Source organism: Sinocyclocheilus grahami, unplaced genomic scaffold (assembly GCF_001515645.1).
Source record: "Sinocyclocheilus grahami isolate Dianchi unplaced genomic scaffold, SAMN03320097.WGS_v1.1 scaffold1222.1, whole genome shotgun sequence".
NCBI lineage: Eukaryota > Metazoa > Chordata > Actinopteri > Cypriniformes > Cyprinidae > Sinocyclocheilus > Sinocyclocheilus grahami.
Window position 1 is genome coordinate 324,494 of NW_015506401.1, and position 9,309 is coordinate 333,802.

Consider the following 9,309-nt stretch of genomic DNA (forward strand, 5'->3'; position numbering starts at 1 on the left):
ACAATTATATTTTATTTACTGACGACAACAACAGGAAACATGAATATAGGAGTAAAAGAATAAAAGTAACCATGAAAATAAATAAATACAAGTTAACAACACATGAAACAAAGCTTTATTCAAACATATTGTTCTGACAATGATATATTTACAGGCGGTGAACCCACATCTACTGCGATCTCAACACAGCTGTGCCCGTTGCATGAAACACTGACCACCGTGCCCACCTTCATCTGTATTTGCCGTCCATCACGACCCTCATTGCTGTATTCAGACTGGAATCTGATCATGGATGAGAAAGGGACATCAAGGCTGTCCTTGCCCGAGTACACAGAGAGGATGAGGAAGACCATGATGACGCCCCCTGAACCACACAATCATGAGGCAAGACCGGGAGAACATGTGCGGGACAATCTGGCTATTGTGGTGGCTTCTGTTGATGCTGTGAGGAATCATTCTTAAAGTCTTGGGGTTTTGATGCCAGAAGAGATTTCATTATAGACAGCTGCAGTGCAACGGTCCTCAATGAAACAACCCCTCCTAACTTTACTTTCATGTCTTGTCTGCAGGACTGTTAGGAGAGGTGGAGGTGTAGCTGCTCTATTTAAAGATGTCTATCAATGCAAGCAAGTGTCATTTGGTCAGTACTTGTCTTTTGAATATCTAGGGATTGTGTTGAAAGGTGCTCCACGCATTCTGTTTATCATTATTTACAGGTCTCCAAAATACTCTCCAGCCTTTGTTGAAGAGTTCACAGAAATGCTATCAATGATTTCCTCAGAGTGTGACTGTTTTGCTATTGCAGGGGATTTTAATATTCACATAGATAATGCAGAAAACAAAACTACGAAAGAAATTATAACTGTTTTAAATACTTTTGACCTGATTCAGCATGTGCATGAACCCACACACAATCGGGGACATTAATAACCACAAACAACCTGGATGGCTAGAAGACAGCTGCAGTGCAACGGTCCTCAATGAAACAGCCCCTCCTAACTTCACTTTCATGAGTGTTTGCAGGACTGTTAGGAGAGGTGGAGGTGTAGCTGCTCTATTTAAAGATGTCTATCAATGCTTGTCTTTTGAATATCTAGGGATTGTGTTGAAAGGTGCTCCACGCATTCTGTTTATCATTATTTACAGGCCTCCAAAATACTCTCCAGCCTTTGTTGAAGAGTTCACAGAAATGCTATCAATTATTTCCTCAGGGTTTGACTGTTTTGCTATTGCAGGGGATTTTAATATTCACATAGATAATGCAGAAAACAAAACTACGAAAGAAATTATAACTGTTTTAAACACCTTTGACCTGATTCAGCATGTGATGAATCTACACACAATCGTGGACATACGTTAGATTTACTCATCAGTAGAGGTCTAAACATTTCATCCATTGTTATTAAGGACGTAGCACTATCTGGTCACTTCTGTATTTTCTTTGATATATTGATCTCTGCTACCACTGAATCTAGATCTGTCTCTGTCAGAAAGAGATGCATTAACGAAAACACCAGTGTGCTATTTATGGAGGCTATATCTTTAACACCAAGCATTTCTGCAGACTCTGTTGATCTTCTCCTTGATTCCTTTAACTCAAAAGTTAAGAATGTTATTGATGATATTGATCCTGTAAAAGTCAGTAAGAAATATGGCTTCCGGCTCTGCAGAACAATCTATAGAGTCTGTGTCTGTACTCTCTTTTACACAGTGTTTCCCGAAGGCGTGTCCATGTTCAATACATTTCATACATATGGTTATTGTATATCAACTCTTTTACCTCTTTTGGCTGTGTCCCCAGCCTGCTTTTAGGATGTAGAATTAATTTTAAGTGAAACGAGGAGGCCTAATCATATATTTTGTCTAATGTCAAAACAGGACGTGCAACTTTACCATATACTGTATTTTTGTAATGTCTGCACCAAGGAGGTCTCATCATATATTTTGTCTAATGTCCAAATAAAGTGTGCAGCTCCACCATATACTGTACCCCTGCACATTGTAGCGTCTGCGTAGAATCATGCATGATCTTTGGGGTGTTTGTGGCTTAAGAGACCCTTTTAGCCTTTTGACATTTGCATATAAATTACAGTTCTGGTCAGAGACTTTACTTTTAATGGGGGTTTAAATTGCCAGATGGTTCTTCGCCATCAAGGAGATTCTAACCAGTCCTCCCCCACTATCATCCTAATCATATATTTTGTCTAATGTCAAAACAGATCGTGCAACTTTACCATATACTGTATTTTTGTAATGTCTGCACCAAGGAGGTCTCATCATATATTTTGTCTAATGTCCAAATAGAGTGTGCAGCTCCACCATATACTGTACCCCTGCACATTCCATTCTCATGCAGGCCTCACACACAGGCAGATACATGATTATAATAATAGAATAACTTGATACATAAATGGCTAGATTCACATTGATTATACTTGATTAGTTAATAAAAATCTTCCACACTATCGCTGTGTATCTGCTCCAAACATTCGTGTGATGCTCTCCATGAGCACCACTACCTATAAAACAATTAAACAGAGTAAAACGTTTTACATCTCATGGTGTCAGCATTCAATTTCTTGCTAAATTTAATTTCATATGTTTACAATTACATGCTTATTTTTTATATAGCTTTATTACTTGTGGTGTAGTAGGCTAAACCACTGAACTGAACTGATGGGGGCTTGAGGCCCTGCATTGATTACCAGACCCTGAACTCTCAAACTGCCATACCCACTTCCCTTGGTCCCGGCTGCCCTCGAGGAACTCCGTGGAGCTCGCATTTTCTCTAAGCTTGACCTGCAGGGTGCATACAACCTCATTCGTATCCAGGAGGGTGACGAGTGGAAACAGCCTTCATTACTCCATCTGGCCACTATGAATACCAGGTCATGCGCTACGGCCTTGTTAACTCACCGTCAGTCTTCCAGTGGTTCATGAACAAGGTGTTCCGGGAGTTCCTCCATCGTTTTGTGATCGTCTACATACTGACATCCTGATATACTCCCGGAACCTGGCCAAACATCGCCAACATGTGATGCAGGTCCTAGAACAGCTCAGGAAATACCACCTCTACCTGAAGCTTGTGAATGCGAGTTCTACCGTCGCTTCATCCAGAACTTCAGTCACCTCATGGCACCTCTAACCTCATTGCTCCGCGGAAAGCCCAAGTCTCTGTCCTGGAGCCCCAAAACCCAAGCCTCCTTTCAACGCTTCAAGGAAGCCTTCAGCACTGCTCCCATCCTCAAACACCCGGACCCGCAACTCCCTTTCATCGTCGAAGTGGACGCTTCAACCACGGGAGTGGGAGCAGTGCTTTCTCAGTATCACGGAGAGCCTCCTCATCTCCATCCTTGCACCTATTACTCAAGCAGAACTATGACACTGGTAACTGGTAACTGCTCGCAAACAAACTGGCTCTAGAAGAGTGGCGGCACTGGTTGGGGGGATCTCAACACGCCTTCACAGTGATTACTGATGACAAGAACCTAGAATATCTAAGTGCCAAAAGACTCAACCCATGACAAGCACGCTGTGCACGCTTCTTCACCAGATTTAATTTCTCCATCAGTTATAGACCTGGTGAGCATAATGTTAAAGCTGACTCTCTCTCGCATTCATTCCCCGGATGCTCCCACCAAACCCGAACCCATCCTCCCTCCAGCCGTCAAGGTCTGTCCCATCCAATGGGACCTTGACGATCAGATCTGCATCACCTCCCGCTAAGAGCCTGCTCCACTGGGAGGCCCAGAAGGGAACACCTATGTTCCATCCTCCCTGCTTCAATCCCTTCTGGGCTGTCTGCATGAGTCTCCGGGCTCTGGACATCCAGGCAGCCAGCGCACCCTCTCGCTCCTTCAGGCTCATTACTGGTGGCCCAGTATGACCCAGGATGTCATCCAGTCTGTCCACAGCTGCTCAAGTCTGTGCCATATCCAAGAACCCTAGGCAGCTCCCGTTTGGAAAGCTGGTTCCCTTGCCCATCCCACGGAGACCCTGGTCACACATTGGTGTTGACTCTGTCACAGATCTTCCCAACTCGGATGGTAACACCTATATTCTGGTTGCCGTTGATTCATTCTCCAAGGCATGCCATCTGATCCCTCTCAAGGGTCTCCCTACGGTCATGGAGACAGCAGAAAGTTTATTCCACTATGTCTTCAAAAATTATGGCATCCCAGAAGATATCATCTCTGACAGGGGACCTCAGTTCATCTCCCACATCTAAAGAGCATTCTGCAAGCTCCTAGGAGTCACGGCCAGCCTGTCGTCAAGATCAGTGTTGGGCAAGTTACTTCCAAAATATAATACATTATATATTACTCATTACTTCCTTTTAAAAGTAATTAGTTACATTACAATATTACCGTCTCTGAATTGTAATGCGTTACACTACTTTTAAGTTACTTGTGAGTTACTTTCACTTTCAAGCACAAATCGCAATTAGCCTATATTCAGAAATAATAGTGGTAAATAAAGCGGAATGTTATAGGCCCTAATGAACAAGCAATAAACACAATAGCAAACCTATAGGCTATTTTAGTTCTCCTCACTCCACAACAAATCCTTTAAATTTAACTGTATTCAGAACAAAACAAGAATGAAAAATATAAGTTTCTAAACAAGCCAAAACCAATTAATTTAAAGCAAAACCGAAAGCAAACGCCTTTGTTTTCACGCAGCCTACCTCTATCATTCGGCACGAATCTAAATGTTTTTACATATTCGCGATGTATTTGAATGATAAACTATTAGCCTATTTAGTATGTAAACCATGCTTCTGTAGTCTACTAAACGTGCTTTCCGGAAAAAAAAGAAAAAGAAAATATCACACTCTTCACATGAACAAATATGCTTGGCCCGAACTCAGGCTGAATGACATGGACTGTACGGACGATTTTAATTAACCAGTTTATCTATATTTGGTTGACTATTTTATTCTGATAATGAATGGCTGCAATGTTTGCAATGCTGTATGTGTGTGCGGAGGCGCCGGCGCAATCGAACAGCGGAAACATAAAATAATCCGTCATTTTTGGTCATACAGATCCTTCGAAACTGCAATGCGTTTACTTTAATTTTAGGATGCGCTTGTCATCTCGGTTTCCTTTCCGTGAACTTTTGCACAGCGCAGCGCCACAAAAATGAACCAAACTCAGCATATTTTACATTATTGTCTTTTTTCTTTCTTTTTGTTAATCTGTTAATTATTTGAGGCAAATATATTTCATGCATTAATTCCTTTTATATGTAGACTATGATTTAATAAAAACTAATTGTTATTTTTAGTTAAACTTAATTTCTGTTGCTTGTCTGCGCTCATCTGCCGCATTCTTTCTCTTCTCCGACCCCGCAGTATGCCCATCTCACAAATGTAGAATCTGTATATCATCCAGGGATCGAATTACAGCAACAGGAAATAGACAAAGTATATCATCCAGGAGACAGAGTCTGGCTCTCCAAGAGGGATCTACGTCTCCGCCTGTCTTGCAAGAAGCTGAGTGACGGGACGGTCGGCTCGAGTACCTCGTGGAAAGATCCTGGGTGGCCTGGGACGACATTCTAGATCTTTCCTTGCTAAGCCACCCCTGGAGGAGGGGGTACTGTCAGGGAGTCACAATCACCTCAGCCACCACAGTCCCCGCCCCCAACGCTCACCAGATCACACTCACCTGACTACTGATTGCACACACCTGTCCATGCTCATCACGCTCCCTATATCAGTGCACAGATCCCTCAGCTTATTGTCTGGTCTACCATTTGCTATGTCAAGCTTACCTGACTCCATACCTGGATACTTACCACGACGGTCCTCCAACGTCTCCATTCCCGCTGTTCCTTCTGCTCCATCACTCCACCGCTCCTGGGACTGCCTGCAATACAGAGACTGTATCACCGCACAGATAAGAACCTTGATCTCATTCCATACCCATCTTACTTACCATTGGACTCTTGCTCTGTATACATCTGTCGATATCAGTAAACCGGTTGATTCGTATCACTTACCTCAGCTTCCTAGTGTGATTGCTGACATATATAAAGATGTTATATTTGCGCTATGATTTGAATTTCAATCCAACTATTACTAAAACTAGTAAGATATTTACCATGTGGTTGCAAAGAGATTTGTCAATTCAGGGGCAGGCACTTCTTTTAAAAGCTGAAGGAATCTCTAGATCAGTCTATGCATCATTATTATAATGTTGTGTAATCTATAATACTATAGACACAGCCAGTTTTACTAATTGAAAGATTTATTCGTGATAAAATAATAACTTTATAACTGTATTAGAGTCTTACACACATACAGTTAATCTGAGTCGTGCATTAATTTGAGTGCTGACATATTATGGGAGTGGCTTGATGGAGCGCAGGAGACGCAGATAACTTGACCGTCACCCTTAAGAAACTTTAATGCAGTCACATAACAAATCTGCTTCAAAGATAAAATTACATGACTTGCTAACTACAACATTGAACTAAAAATGTAAAGCCTGTACAAATACTAGTAATTGTGAATATAAATAATTGGGAATCATATAAAATAAATTAAATAAAATCAGTGCACACTTCGTTGACCTATTATAAAATGTACATAGTTTTGTTCACTTGGCTGTTTCCTTATAAAGGTCCAGAAATTTGTCAAGTTTTTCGTCAAGTATCTTATTTAATTATATGACATCATTACGTCGCTGTCTTGCCGCCAGCCAGTCGGTGCATTGCTGATCGTGGTTTCGAGTATCGATACATCTGCCCTTTACGGGGAACACGAGAACACACAGTAATCTTAGACAACTTAATCCAGATATTGTAATCAAATACGCAAATTCGAATAGAAGAACCAAATTAGCCAGATATCAGTTATAACGATTAGAAGATCTGGCATCTTTCAAATCATCTCAGATTTATTAAGCGAGTTATGAAGAATGGGTCCCTGAAGACTTTGTTCCCTATATGTTTGTTAACGCTTCCTTTGGGACTACGGTTTCGGTTTATCTTTTCAAATTAAAAAGATATTAATTCAAATTGGGGTTTGTGTAGACTCTGGGACGGGAGGTTGAATTGCTCTGGTTCTCCAAGAGTTTTTTTTCCCCTTTAGATATTACTTTCTTATTTTTTACTGGCTCCCCAGCCCTAGATGGGTATTTATGTAACAATTTGGGGCTCGTCTGTTGTTTTTTTGCTTATTTGAGACAATTGTGTTAATTGATTTGATAACTTGGAGATGTGTCTCTTGTTAGTGAATCCGTTATGACATTTGCTGCTGAACACCATTTCAATTTGTTGGCAAGTACTCCTTTCTCTAAGAGTTTGTTTGGAAGTCTTTGAAATCTTGTGGGAGGAGCAAAAACATTCATTGTAAGAGTATGGATTTTAATTTGATAGAATTCTCTCTTAATCCTACTACAGAAGTTTATGATCGCTAATAGTACAATTAAAATATTTAAGTATTTTGTAGATTTAATTTAAAAACTATTAAGTTCTCTTTAACTGTAGAAGCTGCTAAATATATTCAGCAAACAGACTTGCTGCTGCAGTGGTTTTGTTACTCTGAATTTATTCTAAATCATTTAATGCACTGTTCTGTTTTTATTTTATTTACATCGGCTCGTCAGATGTTTTGTTCCATCCATTGCTTTATCACTGCCAATCACAGCATTGACTCGTAATTTACACTAGCGTTTGTAATTCCTGAAACATACTTTATAGGCTTCCTAGTAAAAGTTCAAAATTGTACTTCTTAAAAATGGATGATGTGTACAGAGGAGAAACTGACTGCAGCTCATGAGGCAGATGCATCGGTCACTCTTGACCATCTGAAGAAACGCCATGTGAAGACAGAAGTATAAAGACTTTGCAAAAGGTGCGGAAAACAGCTGCAGCAAAAATGCGGGGAAAAAAAAAACATTTACATTTTAGGCGGAACATAGTGCACCTCACAGCAATCAGCCGATTCAATGCTGATTGATTCAGTGTTCTGAACAAATCGGTTGAGCAAAGTGTCATTAGCCCACGAAGAAAAATAAATAAAAACCACCCTATTAAAAATAAAAATTAGTCACAGCTAATAGAAATCCTTTGAGAACATGGCTTCAGAATAAATCATTTGCAATAAACAAAAACCACACACACGACTCAAATCGCAATTCTTTTTATTTCACACAATTAGCCAAATTGTTAATTTTCTGGCCAAAACCACATTTTGTTAAATAAATACAAACTCTATGTTTCAAAATGCTGACTACCTTTTTCTACATTTACTAACTCTATCAAAACACAGCAAACCCGATTCAAAATCGAGTCATTCAGTCAAAACCTTGGCACAGGTTTTCAATCCAATAGGAACATATAGTCGATCATAGTGCATAGACTGTCAGAATGATAACAATTAATGGCATTACAAAAACTGCATTACTTGTCATGTCTCAGTTCGACCTGTATAGAAAATATAATATGAGATCCGTTGGGTTTATAAAAAAAAAAAAAAAAAATAAAAAAAATTCTGTGACTTCACTCATAGTTTCCTGAAGAACATTTTTGAAGCCTAAAGTGGGCGGAGCCAACCGCGACCATCTTGGCAGCGCATCACTCCCAGATAATTGAAAAAGGGCAAAAGGTGGGATGTGGGTGAAGCGGAGGTGCCTGGTTGCAGAAACCACACCCATCTATAGTGACAGCAGTGCAAAGACAAAACACCATAAATTTGGTCGAAAAGGAGTTAAATGATAATTTTGGGACATATAGAACCTCCTTTATCATGTATACAAGTATCTTGGAGAAAAGCCCCGGAGAAACCAAAGCAGAACACAGGATCATCAGTTACCGCTCAAATTAAGTTACAGTGCTCTGCATTAGTTTAGCCGTTTGTCAATATTACTGTTCAGGTCTGGAGTTAACAGTTATTCTGTCTTGGTTTTACGGTCCATTAAAGTCTGCCGCATATAAATTACAGTGTGACTGGTGTACGTTCATACAGCTGCTGGCACTTCGTCAGACAAATTAGATCACGATCTAACAAACTGCGCCATATAACAAAGAACTGTAAACAAGCAACGACTAAATTTGGCAATAACTCATCATAAATCTTAAGTTTTTTTTTTAATGTAGGTGCCAGCTGTCAGTCTGGGGCTGCCCATTTTAACACGTGCAGGGAGTCGAAGAATGCCACGACAGCGCGTCACAAAATCAGTAACTGTTCGCAATTAAATCCATTTACTACCTTTTCTTGTAACTCGATAATCCATTGCAATGAACATCAAAAAAAAAAAAAAAAAAAAAGTCAAAGCGGGTAGAAAACCAAGGAGAATA

General features: G+C 40.2%; 1 protein-coding gene across 50 annotated transcripts in view; it reads right to left on the reverse strand.

The window, feature by feature from the left end:
• LOC107568153 (glycine-rich cell wall structural protein 2-like) overlaps positions 1–9,309 on the reverse strand; it is a 20,550-nt gene that overhangs the window by 5,796 nt on the left and 5,445 nt on the right. The gene's annotated exons all lie outside the window — the stretch shown is intronic.